Raw genomic sequence first — 16,672 nt, 5'->3', positions numbered from 1 at the left:
ACCAGCCTCCTCCAGCCTCCCAGGGGAAGGGCGCAGGGTTCCCGGCACCGCCCCTGCTCTGGCCACAGCTAGTTGTCATGGTGACCCATCTTTGCCGAGGACACGCCGAGCTCTCTGACGGGTTGGCTGGGGAGAGAGATTTGGGATTCGCCTGCTGTGTGGGGGAGCCTGCACTCTTCCGAGCTTGGGGAAGACAGAGAAGAGAGCGAGGAGACAACTGAAGGGTTTCTTGTTATGCCTTGCTCTCCCACACCCGAACCCACTCAGGGCATGACATGACTCAAATTCATTCATGTGTTCTTTCATTCAATCAGCAAGCCATCAGGGAGTGTTTGCCTTGTGCCGAACACTGTGCTTGACACCGGGGGGGGGGGGGGGGGTAAAAGATGAATGAATGCTGGGCGCGGTGGCTCACGCCTGTAATCCCCGCACTCTCGGAGACTGAGGTGGGAGGATCGCTTGAGCTCAGGAGTTCGAGAAGAGCCTGAGCGAGAGCGAGACCCCGTGTCTACTGAAAATAGAAAAATTAGCCAGGGGTGGTGGCTCACACCTGTAGTCCCAGCTACTCAGGATCTGAGCCCAGACGTTTGAGGTTGCAGTGAGCTATGATGACACCACTGCACTCAATCCTAGGTGACAGAGGGAGACTCTGTCTCAAAAAAATAAATAAATAAAAAGATGAATGAGTCTTTGACCTGTCTTTAAGGAGCTCATCATCTAGGGGTTCACTCCAGGGAGCTTTATCTAGAGGATTTCTCGGGATCCAGAAGCCCTTCCCAGGGGCCTGCCCCCGCCCCTATGGGGCTGGCGAGGCAGCCTGTCAATGCTGCCTCCCTCCCAGGCCCCGCAGCATGAGGAGGACACTGGGCTTCCCCCCACCTTGTTGAAGACCTGGGGGCCTCGGAGAGTGCCGTGTCATGTACTTACATCATTCTCAAATCCCGTACAGGTATTTCACAGTTGCTTGTCATGTTATTTCCATTTCCACTTATAGGGGGCAGGGGACATTTTTCCTGAAGCTTAAATATCTTCCCTTCTTGTCTATGAACTCATCTTGCTCCCCATCACCTGGTGTGGTACCAGGGGACTGGCGTTTGGGGAGCAATGAGCGAACGGAGGGAGGAAGAGTCCAGAGCGGGCGGCCGCGGACTCATCCATCCCCTGCAAGCCTGTGTCTTGCTCTACCAACTCAAGGAGGGGCGGCCAGCCTTGCCGGCATTGCCCCGGCCTCTTCCCAACGCGGCCCCTCTGGCCTCCACGCTCCTTGCATCTCGGGGAGGGGGGCCTGGGGTCCTTGAGGGGAGCAGGAGAAGGCGAGAGAATTTCCCCAGCCTTGTCCCACTTTCCCGTCGCTCTGCCCGGAGTCGGGAAAGAAGAGTGCAAACAAGACTGTGCAGTGTTCCTGCAGCAGGGAGAGACCGTCCGTGGTGACTTGCTCCGAGCAGGGTGCTGGGGGTGGCTTCATGTGTCCCCAAGGCTGTCCACACGCAGCTGCTCCTTCTGCCTCTGCCCGGGGGCACGTGAGGAGATGCCCGGCCCACAGGGGTTTGGACGTGGGCCCTGCCCCGGCCCCGGCCCACCTGGCTCTGCCGGTGAGAGCCCAGCCCGGCCCGGCCGCTCACGCTCCCTGTGGCTGCTGTCAGCGCCGGGCAACGTGCGAACCGAACCGCCATCGGATGAACCGCCATCGGATGTTAATCTGGACGGCCCAGGGAAGCCGGGCCGCTGTTGCCACGTGCCCCTGTGTGTGAGGCTGTGCGCAGGAGGACTGGGGAAGGTCGCCCCGAGGTTTACACGGAGTCCTTAATTACTTCCACTTTGTGGTGGGTTTGAATGAACACTAAGTGGACACATAATGAAGGGATCTTTTCTCATCGTGACATGTGTCATTGGGGAAGAAGCCAGGGCCTCCTCCCTGCTTCCTCGCAGGAGGGTTGATGTAAATATAGAACAGGAGGGGCCGTGTGGCGTTTGGCCTCACCCTGGGGTTGTTTTGCTTTTCTTCTTCTTTCTTCTCTCTTGTTGAGCTGACTCCATCTTGTTGGGAGTTTTTGTTGTTGTTGTTGGTTTGTTTTTGTTTTTGTTTTTTTGAGACAGAGTCTCACTCTGTTGCCTGGACTAGAGTGCCCTGGCGTCAGCCTAGCTCACAGCAACCTCACACTCCTGGGCTCAAGCGATCCTCCTGCCTCAGCCTCCCGAGTAGCTGGGACTACAGGCATGCGCCACCATGCCCAGCTAATTTTTTCTATAGATATTTTTACTTGTCCAATTAATTTCTTTCTATTTTTAGTAGAGACGGGGTCTTGCTCTTGGCTCAGGCTGGTCTCAAACTCCTGACCTCAAGCGATCCACCCACCTCGACCTCCCAGAGTGCTAGGATTACAGGCGTGAGCCACCGTGCCCGGCCTGTTTTTGTTTTTTTGAGACAGGGTCTTGCTCTGTTGCCCCAGCTAGAGTCCAGTGGTGTGATCACCACTCACAGCAGCCTCAAACTCCTGGGCTCAAGCGATCCTCCTGCCTCAGCCTCCCAAGTAGCTGGGACTACAGGCATGTGCCACCACGCCCAGATAATTTTTCTATTTTTTGTACAGATGGGGGTCTCACTTTTGCTCAGGCTGGTCTCTAACTCCTGACCTCAAGTGATCCTCCTGCCTTGGCCTCCCAAAGTGCTAGGATTATAGGTGTGAGCCACAGCACCTGGCCAGGCTGACTCCACTTTTAAGCCACCATTAAGTTTTTCATGTCTTGTGGATTTGAAATAGAGCAGGAAGAGTCTTCATTCTGAGAAAACTTGCAAAGCCAGTGTGCCCTCGCCCAGGTCAGGCGTGAGGTAGAGTAACTGCACTCTCTGAGAGAGGAGTTTGTTCCGGGCCCCTAAGTGGGCTCCAGCTCAGTGATGCAGTCCCACCGTGCTCTTCCGGGAGTTTCAGGCCAAATGCAAGTACCCCAGGTCTATAAAAGTTGGAATCCAAGCACATAGCAGGTCAAAGCTTTAATGAACTTTACGGACCACCCAACGTTGGCTTCATTTCCAAGGGGGAGACATGAGACTCGGAGGAGAAGTGACTTGCTCAAGATCGCATGGCGAGTTAGCGGGCGAAGTGAAACCAGGACCGATGCCTTCTGCCTCCCCAAATGTTAAAATGATCAAACAGCAATGATGACTACTATTTACTGGATGCCTACTAAGTGCGGGGCTCAGTGCTAGGCGCTTTATATAAAGCCCTTCCTTGAGACTTTACATAACCCTTTGAAGGTGGTATTATTATTCTGTGTTACAGAGACTCAGAGGCTCAGAGAGGTTACACAAAACTTATCTGAGGACATACAGCGAGTTGGCTGGGCCAGGACTCAAACCCAGGCTTGTCAACGGGTCACACTCCTCTCTCTCGCCTGCCCCCGCCCACGTCTGCGCCGGCACTCAGTGTGTTAACCGCACGCTGCCCAAGCTCAACTCAGCCTCCCTTAACCTCTGCCCAGTGGTGGGGACCTCAGCGAGCCGCAGCCCCTGCTGAATCTCCCTCGACCCGAGCAGGCCCCAGGATGTCACTGTCACTCCCAACCTGCATCATTTCACGCTGAGTTCACACCGCTGTGTTCCCTGTCCTCTGGGGACTTCCGGGCCGAGATGAGCCTTATGTCCCAGCCATCCGTGGAGAGAGGATGTGCAGACAATTGACTAGAGAACAGAACAAGTTCAGGGCAGATGATGTTAGCTGCGCTCTCCTGGCTGGGGCGGGCCGGTGGCACGGTGGGGCAGAGGAGGCGTGGGAGCGTGAGGGTCTCCGGAGACCCTGTTAGGATACACAGAGCAGCCACCTGAGACCAAGCAGACTTCCAGGAGCTGGGCCGGGAGGGCCTAATGACACTAACGGCAGCAGCTGAGACTTACTGCACTTACTGCGAACCGGGCTTTGTCGTGAGCACCTTTGATCCCTCTCACTGGACGAGGGTTGGAACCCAGCTTCCTCGCTTGCTGGCTGTGCAGTCCTGGGTAAGCGATTCGGTCTCTCTGTGCCTCCCTTTCCTTGGCCGTAATTGGGGACGATAGCAGTACTTGAAATGCATTGATATAGGTAACATGCTTAGAAGAATGCCTGGTACGTAGTAACCGCTTAATGCATGTGTGGCATTATTTTTTATTAAGGAGAGTGCTATTACGATCGCACCCAATTCACAGATGGCACAAAAAGGTTGAGTGACTTGCCCAGGGTGGCCCAGCCAGGATTTGAATCCAGGCGGCCGTCCATCAGAGGCGATGCTCTTGGCCATACGTGCCATGACCTCCCTGGCGGGGAAGGTGTCTCAGGTCCGGGGGTGCCCAGGGAGGCTGAGCGAGGCGGTGGGATGACTGACAGGTGTGGCGGAGCCTGGCTTTGGGAGGGGCCATGAAGGAGGAGGCCAGAGAAGTAAGGTCATCCGAGGTACCTGCTGGTGGGGTTTGAAACAGACGCTGCAGGGCTCTGGATTCTCTTTCTTTGGAGAAGGGAGGAGACAGTGACTGCTCGGGACAGCACTTGGCTGGGAACGGGATTCGTTTCCAGGCAGTGGATTTCACCCAGGAGGAGGCGTTTTAGTAGAGTGTCCGGAACAGCAGAGCCCGGACAGGCTGGAGCCCTGCTTCCTCGTGGCTGCCCTGGGCCCCGTCCCCACCCCCCCCACCAAACTGCTCCCACCATAGAAGGGCTGTGAGTGGTTCTATGTGGTTTTTGCAACAGCGAGTGCTCAAAACACACAGCGTTGGCAGGGCCTAGCTTCCCTGTTCTCTGCTGCCCTGAGAAAACTGGGGCCTCTGTATTGCCCAACCCCAGAGGGATTCATGTCTATTTGCCAAATTTCTATCAAGCACCTACTATGTGCCAGGTGCAATTCTAGAAGCTTGGGATACATTCATGGACACAACAGGCAGTACCTTTGCCCTTCTGGGGCTCACGATGCAGTCTGGAATCGTGCAGTGTGCACGCCCGGCACGGGATGTACGTGGTCTGTATGGTGGCCCAGGAGAAGCCCCAACCCCAGAACGTGTCTCGCACCCCAAAGCGCAGGAGCAGAGCTGTGGCTTCATGACGCTGCCGGGACTACAGACAATGCAGTCTGTGGCCGCCCATCTCCCCCAGTCCTTGAGTAGATAAAAGTAAACTTTCCGCTGCTGGGCGCGGTGGCTCACGCCTGTAATCCTAGCACTCTGGGAGGCCGAGGCGGGCGGATCGCTCGAGGTCAGGAGTTCGAGACCAGCCTGAGCAAGAGCGAGACCCTGTCTCTACTAAAAATAGAAAGAAATTAATTGTCCAACTAAAAATATATAGAAAAAATCAGCCAGGCATGGTGGCACATGCCTGTAGTGCCAGCTACTCAGGAGGCTGAGGCAGGAGGATCGTTTGAGCCCAGGAGTTGGAGGTTGCTGTGAGCTAGGCTGATGCCAGGGCACTCTAGCCTGGGCAACAGAGTGAGACTGTCTCAAAAAAAAAAAAAAAAAAAAGTAAACTTTTCCATATGGTTTTCCTAGAGAATTACCCCTTACACACAATGCCTGTCTATCCTGGAACTGGCTTCCTCCTGGCAGGTTTTTGGAGGCTCAGTTCTCCAACTGAGATGAGCTGTCAGTAATTCCTAGGAAACTCCAACCCCTCATTTAGTCCTGCTGTAGGGGCCACGGGACTGTCCTAAAGAAAAGGGCACTTGGGGAGAGGAGGTCTGGTTAGTAGGAATCTCTCCAGAGCAGACTACCTCCTACGACCTCAGGGGCAGTTTATCTGGGGAATTTCAGCCCTGGGGGTGGAACTACTTGCTAAACCTCCACCACCGCTGCTTCCCCGCCTCTCCAGCCAATCCAGCTAAGCCTCAGCTCTCAGGTGCGGCCCTTAAGACCTCACTTCTCAGCTCTTTGCCCCACGCCTGGGCAGAGGTTGGCCAGCGCTCCTCACTTCTGAGCAAGGGTCTCCCTGGGAGAGCCTGCAGGGGGCTCTATCTCAAGGAGTGCTGGCTCCAAGGCCAGTCAAGGTCAAGGCCACGGGTCCTCCTTCCAGCAGCTCTGAAAGGGCAGAAATTGAAATCTATCATCCCACCCCCCACCCCACCCCCTTAGTAAGAGGATTAGGGTCCCCCGCTGAGAGATGTCCCCACCGCAGGGCTGCTCAGCGGGCTGCACAGAAGCAGCTCAGGGGAGAGGTGGTTGAAGGACCTGTGCTGACACAGACACAATAGCCAGAGAGGCTGAGTGCTGAGAATCACCCCCAGTCACGGTATTCCTCCCTTAAAAGGGCGAAGGAATCAAAATCCTACCTTCCTCTGTTTGTCTCCTGAATGGTGGGGGTGCTAGGGGTCCTCGGCTTCAGAGAGAGCTAAAGATAATTAGAGGCCGGGCACAGTGGCTCACACCTGTAGTCCTAGCACTCTGGGAGACCGAGGCGGGCGGATCGCTCAAGATCAGGAGTTGGAAACCAGCCTGAGCAACAGTGAGACCCCATCTCTACTAAAAATAGAAAGAAATTAATTGGACAACTAAAATATATATAGAAAAACTTAACAGGGCATGGTGGCACATGCCTGTAGTCCCAGCTACTCGGGAGACTGAGGCAGGAGGATTGCTTGAGCCCAGGAGTTTGAGGTTGCTGTGAGCTAGGCTGACTCCATGGCACTCTAGCCTGGGCGACACAGTGGGACTCCATCTCGAAATAAATAAATAAATAAATAAATAAATAAATAAATAAATAAATAAAATAAAAATAAAAAAATAAAGATAATTAGAGGTCGGGACCCAGGCAGGGTCAGCAAGGGTGGGGTTTTGCACCCCAGAGCAGACAAAGCCCAGGGAGGAGGGCAGAGCAGAGAAAAAGGCTTAGTTATCCCTTTTCTCAAGAAAATCCTTCCACCTCCACAGAGGACAGGAGCAGGAAATGTTCTGCAGTGTGAATGGCTGAGGTCAGATAGATAAGAGAACTTCCGGGCAGGAGGAGCTCTCAGCCAGAGTGGGAGTGGAGGGAGAGCAGCCTGAGGCCTGGAGCTGGCTGGCTGCAAGCTCACTGCATCCTTCCTGCTGGAGAATCTGGGCTTGCCTGGGGGCAGGAGGGGACACAGAGGCGGCAAGCTCCCTGTGATGACATCACGCCATGGCATTGAAACGCCCACCCTTCGCACCAACGAATATTCTTAACATTTGCAGAGCAATTTTTATACGCCAAGTAATTGCCAGTGATTATTCTATTAAAATTCATTGAAATATGAGTCCACAGCATTCCTCTGTGAAGTTTAATGCCTCATTTAAAAACCTAACAAAAACCCCAATAAAACAGAGAGGTGCCAACTGAGAAAATGAGCGCAGCCGCCAAGTGGGAATGGCGTTCTCCCCGGGGCAGTAAGAAGGCCAGGTTTCCTTAGATCAGCTGTCCCAGCTGGTTCAGGTTAAGGTGGGTAAAAGTTTCTCCTTCCTCATGCGGCTGTCTTTAGCTTTCTGGAGTCAAGAACCTTGTCGAGAACCTGGCTGATGTTACACCAAGTCCTCCCAGACCAAGGTACATGCTCACAACATTTGGCTTATATTTGACTGTTGGGTCTATGGACCTCCCAAAGCCAGTCTGTGGACCCAGCTCAAGAAGTTCTGTTCTGGGGTAGTGATGTCATCACTGTGTTGGCAAGACAACCTCGGGTTTGGGTTGTGTGTTTTTCGTCACCAGGTTGTTGGGTTTACTTGGCCCACAGTGAGGTAAGAGGATTTATTGCAAATGACCTAAGGCAGGCTATCGAGTAAGATTATCTTCAAGGTCCCACTTCGCAGTGCAATTCAATGACCTTAAAACAACCAATTCCGCACGAGCAGGTCGGGCTGGGCTCTACGGAAGGATGCACGCTTGCACAAGCAGCTCGGACGTCCCCATCCGACACGTGGGCACGGCCACAGGCGCACACGCTACCTTCTTGCTCCGCCTGCCTGAAGTTCCCAGTGGTTGCCATGACAACTGATCTGGGCAGGTCCCGGTCTAAGGGTGATGTGAACCTGGGTGGTGCAGAGCTCATCTGGGGCCCAAGGTAATGGCCACCCCAGCAGTGTGTATGGGACAGTTGCCATGGCAGCATATAGAAAAAGCACATGTGGGGAACATCTGGACTTCTTATCCCAAGCTTTTTATTAGCCCGAGGAGCAGAGGGACGTGATTTTAAATGAGTACAATTTTAGACAGAGTACCCTAGATTAGGTGTTCTCCTCCTGCCTTTCCCTGCTAGGAGCCCATGAGCAGAGGGTGCAGATTCTCTGGCATGACCATCTGCAGTACAGAGAATGTAGGTCCTCCCTAAGGCTGCACAGCAAGTCAAAAAGAGAACCCAGGACCCCCAAGACTTGAGATTAGGGAAGTCCCCAGGAGGGGCCTGGACTTGTTGGGACTGTCAGGTCCACTGAAAGTGACTGGGACCCCAGGACGGAGGTCTTGGAACTGAGCTAGAAGGGACTGGTGGTGCTACAGACCACCAGCTCTGTCCAAAGGACAATCCTTCACCCCAGCCTCACGCCCAGCACTGCGTGAGCCAGCCTTAACGGGACTGCGGTCCTAGGCCCATGCAGACCTCCGGCGCCACAGGCATCTGCACTGCGGGAGCTCCTCAGCAGGACGGGCGGGACAGGCAGGGCCTTCCTTCCCATTCTCCACTCCCCTTCCAGTGGCCAGGCCCTCTTTCTCTGCCAGGACCCCAGACTCTCCTGTCATGGGGGTTTTACACTTTTTTTTTTTTTTTTTTTAAGACAAAGTCTCACTTTGTTCCCTGGGCTAGAGTGCCGTGGCATCAGCCTAGCTCACAGCAACCTCAGACTCCTGGGCTCAAGCGATCCTCCCACCTTGGCCTCCCAGAGTGCTAGGATTACAGGTGTGAACCGCCACGCCCGGCCTATACTTCTTGATGGCATCGTATCCTATGCAATTATTAAGCAAGTCCCCAGAACACAGCTGCGTGGTTATAGCATGAAGTTACAGGAAGATGTGAGACACACACAGACCTCTGTGCACACTCTGATTCCTCCAGCAGTCTGCTGCGTGGTCTTGGACAGTGCATTTCTCTGTAAAATGAAGATGATGACAGTCTCTGCTTCATAGGGTTTTACGAAATAATGTGCGTGACGTGTCTAAGAGGGTCTCTGGCAATCAGAGGTGCTTAGTAACTGTAAGGTCCCTTCAGTTCAACGAGTCTTACTAACGAGTCTTACTTCACTGAGTCTTACTAACTGTCCTATGTAGGGGGCTTACAATGTAGCTGGCGGGAGAGGATGTCCCCCTAGGATTAAGCAGGCAGAATGTGACCACGTAGCCCCTGACTGTAATCAGCGGGAAGGGAAGGGAAAGGGCAGTGGGGGGGCGGGTAGTCGGGGAAGGATGCCTGGAAGAGGTAACTCCGATAAGTCGCCTTGAAAGGTGACTTGCACTTGAACTCATATAAGAAAAGGCAGCCAGGAGAAGGGCAGGGCAAAGCGAAGGTGCAGGGCTGGGGGCGGGCGGGACCAGGGGCGTTCAGAGGAGAGCATTAGAGGCCACGTTTACCAGGTGGGTGGAGCCAGGGTGTCGAGGGGCTTGAGCCCCACGTATGCGGCTGCCAGACACCAGAGGACCGGGATCCGTCTTTCCTTGGGGGGGCCGTTTAGGTCCCTGAGTCAGAGCTACACCCCCCTGCAGGAGGTCATGGAGTTCTGGCTTTAAAAGGACAAGGGGGGACTCTCAGAAAAAGAGGAAGGAGGACCCCAGTGCCTGCCAGACACCTGCAGGGCTCCCCTGCCGAGTTCAGTGTCACAAGGAAGAGAGGTCCCATGTTCCAGCCTGGGGGGCAGAACACGTGGCAGAACTAGGAGCAGCAGCCCAGCCTTGGGGCCGGCTGGGACTCCCACGCTGACCGAGGGAGGGGCTGTCCTTTGGGTCCCAGCTCCTGTCCCGGCCTCCCAGGTCTGGAGCAGGAGCCGCAGCCATGGTCCTCCTCGCTACAGCTGTGCAGCAGAGCACCTGCCTCTGGGGGAGGGCCCGTGTCCCCCCCAGCCCTGGGGAACCCCCTCCTCTAGCCGGGGACACTGGGCTTCGGGCTCTGGTCCCGTTTCCTTGTGTGACCAGAGGTGACTTGTTTTCCCTCTCAGGGCCTCCTCCCTGCCCTGTCCTTTCTCTCATGACAGTCCGGCTAATCCTTGCCCCACCCCTGCCCTGCTGGTGTAGGGAAGATGTGTCCAGGCAGCTGTGAGCTCTGGGGAATGTGGACTGTCGCGTAGAATTTCTCGGCATTTCCACCCTTCCAAAAGCTCCCCTGAGACGGCTGAGCCAGAGGCCAGACTGAGGCCCGTGACCCTGGCTCTGCTCCCAGCCTTCAGTGTGCTCAGCGCCATTTCCCCCCAAAACAAGAAGACAACATGATTCTCCCCTGAGCCCACACACCTGACCTGCAGCGCAGAAGGAAACTCCGCAGCTCCTGAGCCCAGGGCGTGTCCTAGGGCCAGAGAGGGTGAGCCGGGGCCATGCAGGGTCCTGTGCCCTGCAAAACAAAGGTGGTGGCTGGGCTGGTAGGAAGCAAGTCGGCCAATCTAGGAGGGCTTCCTGGAAGAGGCCCCGGAGGTGTGAGCCACCGGAGCATCCGTGTTGGACCACTGTGTCCGCTGTCCTCCTTTCTTCTGCTGTGGGAGTGAGGGCGGGGCTCAACTGCCTGTGCCGGGGAGCCCAGGTTGTGAGGACACCTTGCCCGCTTTTGCCCTGTCTCCCAGAGGTGCTGCAAAACTCTCCCCACGCCTCTGAGCAGACCAGAGATTTGGGTGCAGGAGGGGCCTCGGCCCAGCACGCCCCGAGGTCGTTCTGCTGGAGAACCGGGGCTTCCCGCAGAGCGGCAAGGCGAGGGCCAGCTGGCCTCCCCCGGCCCCGGGGCTGCAGGGAGGGGAGGAAAGACTTTGCCGGGACGCCATCCCAGGAGCCTGGCTTCCATTCCACACGCCAGCTGCGCCGTTTCTCGCCGCGGGGTATTAAGAGGTCACTGCTGTTTACAGTCCCCCGCACATCTGCTCCGAGTCACGCATTCATTCATTTGCTCATCGTCATTCACCAAGTATTTCTGAGAGCACACTGTGCGCACGGGGCTGTGGTGGAATTTGGAGAAACCGTCCCACCAAAGATGGCCCCTTGGGGAGCGCCAGTGAGCGAATGAGGCACGGTGGCCCCGGGTGTTAGGAAACCATGACCCATGACGGTGGCCGGTGGCCGCCACAGCGAGCCCCGTGGGGAGAGTCAGGGAAGGGCTCCTGGAGGAGGTGCGTCTGGCCTCAGGAAGGGCTGGGGAGAAGAGAGCGCTCTAATCTTTCCTCCAAAACCAGCTCCTCCTAAAGTCTTCCCCATGCTGATGGATGGCAAGTCCAACCTTAGAGTTGTCGCCGCCAACATCCCCGGGGGACGGTCTTGATTCCTCTGTTGCCCACACACCCACATCTGGCCGAGCGGCCCGTTCTCACGGCTCCAGAATATATCCGGAGTCTGCCCACTTCTCACCACCAGCGGGCATCACCCAGTCCCGAGCCACCGTCATCTCTCAGCTGGACGATTGCCCCTGCTTCTGCCCATGGGCCCGGCAGTGCGTCCCACACAGCAGCCAAAGGGCCCTTTTCAGGAGCAAGCCAGGTCATGTCCCTCTCTGCCCCAAACCTGCCAGTGGCTCCCGTCTCGCTGGGAGTGAACAGCCAAGTCCTTTCAGTGACCTCAAAGGCCCTCCACGCACTGGCCTCCCATTACCCCTCTGACCTCATCCCCCACCACCGACCCCGCCCTTCCTTCTTCTCCAGCCTCCCGGTCTCCTGGCTTTCCTTGGAGGACACCAGGCACACGCTCCCTGAGGGCATCTGCTCTCCAGCAGGCTGCGCCTCCTGCCTGGCAATCTCTTCCCTGGGATACCACGGGGACTGCGCCCTCTCTTCCTTCACATCTTTACTCAGGTGTCACTTTCTCAGTGAAGTCTCCTTTGGTCACCAACAGCGAAGTTCAAGTCCTGCCCCTGGATAGCTCATATTCTCTTTTTCACTTTTTTTTTTCTCTTAGCACTTTTTAGTAGCTAGGGTTTCTATCTGATGTGCTGTCTGTCCCTCCCATTAGAATGCAAGTTCCACGAGGACAAGCATTTTGGTCCGTTTGTTCTCTGCTGCCCCCCCCCAGCACCCATGCTAGCTAGCACTGAGCCAGGCACGGGTGACGGGGAGCTGGCTGGCCGGATGCAGCCGAGACTCTGCACTCGGGCACCAGCTAAGTCAGCAACCTCTGGCCTGGCCTTGCCCACGTTTTTGGGTCCCTGCTGACAGGTAGAATGCCATGGGGGAATGACATGGCAGAGAAAAGGGCAGGAGGAAGTGGGGGACAATGGTTGGAGGGTTCCCCCCAAAGGCAGAGGTGTTGGGATCTGCCAGGGAGGGGATGAAGAGACTTCTACTTAGGGGTCCCAGCAGGGAAAACTTAAAGAAGTGCTTGTTACTCAGTTAGGCTCGTGACGACGCCACGCCAGCCCAGGGTGGGCGGGCGAGGCTTGCGGAGTCATGTGGCTGGGCTCCTACCCTGGCTCTCCAGATCCTACCCGTGCGCACCAAAATCAAGAACAGCCTCCCCTAGTCCCCGCCCTGCCCTTAGCCCTGGAGGGACCCAGTGTGGATTCACCTGCCCACTACTCCCTCCCTCAGTCCCTCCTTCTTCCAAGGTCACTTTTCAAGGTCAGCAGGGCGGAGGCAGCCTAGCCCTCCTCCCCACCCTGTCTTCTCTTCCGCTGCCCCCACCAGCTCCCCTAACCCAGTCCCTGCAGGCAGAGCCCCCAGGCCCCCCCAGACCCCCCAAATACATTCGTTTCTAATCACAGGGTGTGAGGATGTAAAATCACACAGCACGCCTTTCCTTGGCTACATGCCTGTATCTTCATTCCTCAAATTGCTTTAAGTTATTGGTCAACAGATGTGGTCAAATCTCTCATCCTGTCTCCATCCCAGAAACTGCCAATGCCTTTAGAGAGAGAGGAGTGGGGTGCTGAGCCGGTCTTTGGGGAGCTGGGGATCGGGGACGTTCATGACCGCAAACCAGCCTCTCTCCCCACTTCCCCTTTAGAAACTGGACGGGGTCCCCTTAGGCAGGTCACTGGCATCGCTGGCGCCCACCGTCTGCCCAGCCCCCCATCACACAGCCCCTCTGCTGACCGCTGACTGCAGGGTCTCTCTTCAGTGGACAACTCACAGGCTGTCGGCCTTGGGGGCTGGGAGGGGAAAGTGGCTGAGTGGGCTCAGGACTGGGTTTGGGGAAAATGTGACAGGACAGGTCCCTGTCTTTTTAGGAATCACTTGAGAAAACATTCTGTATATATTGGCTTTATCAACTGGTGCTGGAATGGCTGTTGCCACGGTAGCAGAGCTCTCCCACTGCAGTAGAGGATGGTGGGAAACTCAGGGGATGTGAAAGGAATCAAAAAAGAGGCAGATAGAAGGAGAAGGTCGCATTAGGGAGCATTGGAAAGTTCCTGGATGCCCGACTACTTTTTTTGGGTTTTTTTGAGACAGAGTCATACTCTGTCTCTCTGGGTAGAGTACAGTGGCATCGATCATAGCTCACGGTAGCCTCAAATTCCTGGGCTCAATGATCCTCATGCCTCGGCCTCCCAGAGTGCTAGGATTACAGGTGTGAGCCACCGCGCCCGGCCTGATGACTATTTAAAGGAACTACCACTGGGTCATGGCAAGTCCCTTTAAATAAGGACAGTGTTAAGGTGGGCAGTTTTGCGTGGGCAGAGGGAGGACGGGCACTCCATGGGATCAGCATTGAATAAACTCACAAGATGGGCACAAAAAGTGTTTCCATCTCATAAACTGGCAGGTGACATTTCATGCAAGAGGGAGGGTGGAGCGCTAGGTGTAGACGGTGGGGACAAGGCTGTGCCTCTCCTGGACAGCTCTCTTTTCTCCTCAAATTTTCAGGAGCTGTTTACTGAAGTCAGCAAAAGGACTTGGGGTTTGGGGAATATGATATCCCACGAGAGAAGGAACAGAGGAACAGAGAGAAATAAAGAGAGGGGAAAGAACCTGGCTGAAACCTGGCTCACATGGGGGCCTGAGATAACCAGGAAGGGAGGGAGGTCAAGTCCCAGGGCAGTGGGTATCCAGGGACAAGGACGTGCAGGTGGACAGAGCAACAGGTGGAACAGTGTTGCATAGCAACTCTAAAGAATTTGGGAGGAGCTAACCTGTAGACACGCGTACCAGAGACGAGGGGCCAAATTAAACCACAGGAGGGAGCGCCAGGTTTGCTCACAGTAATATATACCAGGTGACGGGGGTCACAGTGGAAATAAGGTTTTGCAGCCAGGATGGTAACCGGTTAATTTTTCTGTGTCGGCTAAGGATGAACTGAATTTACATGCAGGAAGAGAGCACAGAGACAATAAACAAGAATGATGGCAACCTGGTAAATCAGAGAATAGCTATCCTCAGATTTTCAAATAGCTATTTTTAGGAAGGGCGAGGTTCCCACTTGACTGAATTAGGGGCATCTTGTGTACATTAGAGAATGGCCAATGAGTAAGGAGGAGGAGTACAGAAATGATGCTTTGCAGCTTCATTATGAGTGGCCTGTGGGATGGGGGGAGAAGGGCGTGGTCATGCTCACTCGGTTTTGGCCCCAAAGCCGGGGCTCGATTCCTCGCCTGAGCGGCTGGGATCTCGTGTTTGGGCATGAGCACGGGCACCTCTTGTGGACCCAGAGAGGGAATCCCACGATCGGCCTCACGCTCTGTGCCCTGGCCAAGTTCTGGCATGGTATCACTCACATCCCTTTAAGCAGTTCCTCATTGCGTGTCATTTCCTGTCTGGAATCACAAGCCCTGGTTCGACCCCTGAGCTTCCTAAGAGCTGGCGCAGGCCTCAGACACCAGCCTGCACTGTGCCCTCTGCCACAGGACCTTCTGGCAAATCTTTGCCCCCAGCTCCCTTCCTCTACTCCTGTAAGGCAGCGCCTCTTGTCATGTCTGCAGTTAGAATACAGTCCCCCCCTCTGTCTGTCTACCTGTGATGAATGTGTTGGTGTGCGTGACATTGCCTTTTCACAGGGACAGGATTATTATTTTCCCACGTCTTATATTGTCTACCTTGTATTCCCGGCCAGACATTTGAGTTCCCTGAGAGCAGAGTCTCCATCTTCCCTTGTATCCCCAAGGCCCAGCCGAGCTGGGGTCCACGCTTCTGACCAAACACCTCTCTGCTTGAGAACTCTGTGTCCTCAGTGCTGTGATAAGCACGTCCCCTCTGCTAAGATCCCTGTCCTTGCAGATTTTATGGTTTCTCAATCCAGCCCTGGGTCATGTAAGGCAGAGTCCTGGGATAGCACCAGGACCCAGGAGTCATGCAAGGTACAGACCTGGCACACAAGGCTCAGGCTCCGCACCCACTTAGCCCGCACAGTGGCAACACCTGCCGCAGGCAAGGTGCTGAGAGACGCAGTTGTGCGTGGGGAGAACACCTGTGCCGGTGGGGGAGACAGTCACATACACAAATACCTCTCACACCGGCTGGCCGTGATGACTGGTGCTGGGAGAGTGAGTGAACCCTGAGACTCAGATACAGGCGCTTCAGATTCCAGGACAAGGAGTGTGTGGCTCCATCTGATGCACCCCACCGCACCCCCAGCAAGCTTTGCTTTCAGAGAATTCCCCTCCACTTTCTCCTGTCCCTCATCTCTTCCAAGAGCCTTTTTTCTCAGGCCACCTGGCCCTGACCTGGGAGGCCATGGGAAGATAGAGTCCTGGACAAACTGCTGCCTCCTCCACCTGGCATTTACTCCCCCTCCACCCATCCCTCTCCCCTGGCACCAGGTCGCAGGAAGGGAGAAGGCCTAGGGAACATCTTTTTCAATTGCCCTCCAGCCCTGCGTTAGCTCTGCAGCCAAGGGACCTAGTGCCAAGCCTCCTGATTCCCTAGGTTTGACATAGGGCTTGACAGTCCCAAAGCCCTTTTGACTCAGGAAGCCGGTGTTACAGCCACCCTAAGAGAACACAGGTAGGGGTTCCGTGACTTTGACAAGGTCATGCGGTCCACTGGGATAGGAACTCAGTCTCCTGATCCCAACCTGGGGGCCCTGTCTCTCCAAGCCACCAGTGTCCCCTACCTCCTGGGCTCAGGAGGGCAACCTTGGGCCTCGAGAGATTGACGTAGGGTGGGACTGGGAGTTTCCTGGGGCAAAACCAACAGCGACTTGGGGTTGGGGAACTAGCAACCTGGATACCACTCTCCCACCCCTCTGCCAACAGCCCCCCAGGCCCCACAGCCCCACGCCCCCTCCCTCACCCCAGCCACGCTCTCAGGCCCTTTTACCTGCACCCGCACATCTCCGCAGCGCTTTCTCCCGGACGCGGCAGGGGGCCACCACCCGTGCCCTCCGGGAACCAGAGAGCCCACCCCCACTCATCCGCCCCTGGAGCTCGGCACGCAGATACCTCCCCCTCCCGAGCCAGAAATAGACACGCACGCTCTCTCCCCCACCTCCCTCCCCTTGCGCACACTCCTCCCCTCCTCCTGTTTGCTCCCCGCCTTCCCCTTCCCTCCTTCCTCGCCCCGAGCTGCAGCCGCAGCCTCTGCTCGGCGGGCGGGCGGGCGGGCGCGGCGAGGGCGCTGCCCGGCCTGCGCGGCCCACGGCGCTGACAGGCGGGCGGGCCGCGG

The 16,672-nt window shown here is 56.0% G+C and overlaps 1 protein-coding gene and 1 long non-coding RNA gene across 3 annotated transcripts in view; one reads left to right on the top strand and one right to left on the bottom strand.

Moving 5' to 3' along the window:
* Positions 1-16,672, top strand: part of NAV1 (neuron navigator 1) — a 233,120-nt gene that overhangs the window by 76,341 nt on the left and 140,107 nt on the right. The window lies entirely within an intron of this gene.
* Positions 6,758-16,504, bottom strand: LOC142863854 (uncharacterized). Its single transcript, XR_012914489.1, has 3 exons — positions 16,328-16,504; positions 9,525-10,494; positions 6,758-9,046 (listed from the first exon to the last, which is right to left on the bottom strand). It is a non-coding gene; the product is annotated as an uncharacterized LOC142863854 (long non-coding RNA).

The sequence above is a fragment of the Microcebus murinus genome, chromosome 23 (genome assembly GCF_040939455.1).
Source record: "Microcebus murinus isolate Inina chromosome 23, M.murinus_Inina_mat1.0, whole genome shotgun sequence".
Taxonomy (NCBI): Eukaryota; Metazoa; Chordata; class Mammalia; order Primates; family Cheirogaleidae; genus Microcebus; species Microcebus murinus.
Note: the sequence above shows the minus strand (reverse complement) of the source record. Positions and strands in the feature narration are given on the sequence as shown.